Genomic DNA, 1933 nt, shown 5'->3' with positions numbered 1-1933 from the left:
TGGTGCGAAGGAATGTTTTGTTTACATCTCGTAAAAGGCAGCAATACAGCATCAATCACTCAAGTAACCCATTTGCAGAGTAACCTTTGACCAAAAGACAAATACAATATGAGTTAGTAATCACAACAATTGTTGCCTCATGTTCTCAGGTGTTTTTAAAATAACTTTATTAATACAGAGGGTTTTTTTTTAATATATCTTTATTAACACACACGTAGGTTTTTTTTAAATAACTTTACACAGACGGAGTAGAGGTTTTTTAAATAACTTTATTAACACAGACTGAAGTGTTTTTTTAATAACTTTATTAACACAGACTGAAGTGTTTTTTTAATAACTTTATTAACACAGACTAAAGTGTTTTTTTAATAACTTTATTAACACAGACGACTGTGTTTTTTGAATAATTGTATTAACACAGACGGAGGTGTTTTTTTTAAATAACTTTTTAACACAGACAGACATTTTTTTTAAATAACTTTAACCCAGACGAAGGTGTTTTTAAAAATAACTTTAGTAACACAGACAGACATTTTTTTTAATAACTTTAACACAGACGGAGGTGTTTTTAAAAATAACTAACACAGACGACGGTGTTTAAAAATAAAAAAAAACTTTAACACAGACGGAGGTTTGTTTTTTTAAATAACTACTAACACAGACAAAGGTGTTTTTTTTTATATAACTTTATTGACACAGACACTTAGGTGTTTTTTTAATAACTTTGTTAACACAGACGGAGGTGTTTTTTAAAATAACTTTATTAACATAGACGGAGGTGTTTTTTGAAATAATTTTATTAACACAGACAAAGGTGTTTTTTTTTATATAACTTTATTAACACAGACTGAGATGTTTTTTTTAAATAACTTTATAAAAACAGACACATAGGTGTTTTTTAAAATAACTTTATTAACACAGACAGAGGTGTTTTTTTTTTAAAATAACTATTAACACAGACAAAGGTGGTTTTTTTTATATAACTTTATTAACACAGACTGAGATGTTTTTTTTAAATAACTTTATAAAAACAGACACATAGGTGTTTTTTAAAATAACTATTAACACAGACAGGTAGGTGTTTTTTTAAATAACTTTATTAACAGACGGAGGTTTTTATTTTAAAATATCTATTGACACAGACGGAGGTGTTTTTTTTAAAATACATTTATTAACACAGACGGAGGTGTTTTTAAAAAAAAAAAAACTATTAACACAGACAAAGGTACGGAGCCCCTAAAGGGACAAGGGAAATTTTTTTTTAGACATGTATCTCGTGGCCACGAGAAACTTTCTCGTGGCCACAAGAAACTTTCACACACACAATTGTAACTGTTATTTCTTCCTGCAAATAATAAATATGTACAACGTGTTTGGATGTATTCATTTATGTAAAATTGTCATTAAATGTAATATTGCCTGACAAAAAGTGATTCGACGTACGTAATATTTTGATATTTACACATGGCATATTTACACACGCGCATCTGACTAGAATACCCTTATGTGCATTACATATATCAACATCAACTACCTACTGTACTGTTTACTTGTTGAAATACCCTTTTTAGAACAAATATCTACCCACATAATGTATATGTGTATATATAATAACTTTTAGTAAAAAAAAAAAAAAAAAATTTTTTTTTTTTTTTTTTTTTTTAAATAAAAAGTTTCTCGTGGCCACGAGATACATGTCTAAAAAAAAATAAATTCCCATGTCCCTTTAGGGGCTCCGTACAAAAGTGTTTTTTTTATATAACTTTATTAACACAGGCTGATATGTTTTTTTAAATAACTTTATTAAAACAGACACGTAGGTGTTTTTTTAAATAACTTTTTTAACACAGACAGGTAGGTGTTTTTTTAAATAACTTTATTAACACAGACGGAGGTTTTTATTTTAAAATAACTATTAACACAGACGGAGGTG

The 1933-nt window shown here is 27.5% G+C and overlaps 1 protein-coding gene across 2 annotated transcripts in view; it reads left to right on the top strand.

The window, feature by feature from the left end:
* The window catches only part of LOC133633717 (mucin-2-like), a 19642-nt gene extending 19281 nt beyond the window's left edge, over nt 1-361 (top strand). For both annotated transcript variants that reach the window (XM_062026365.1, XM_062026367.1), the window contains exon 5: nt 1-361. This exon is cut by the window's left edge and continues 349 nt beyond it. The gene's annotated coding sequence lies outside the window, so the exon portion shown is untranslated.
* Nucleotides 362-1933: the final 1572 nt, after the last annotated feature.

This window comes from Entelurus aequoreus, linkage group LG18 (genome assembly GCF_033978785.1).
Source record: "Entelurus aequoreus isolate RoL-2023_Sb linkage group LG18, RoL_Eaeq_v1.1, whole genome shotgun sequence".
In the NCBI taxonomy this organism is placed as follows: domain Eukaryota; kingdom Metazoa; phylum Chordata; class Actinopteri; order Syngnathiformes; family Syngnathidae; genus Entelurus; species Entelurus aequoreus.
This window is presented reverse-complemented; position numbering and strand designations above follow the sequence as displayed.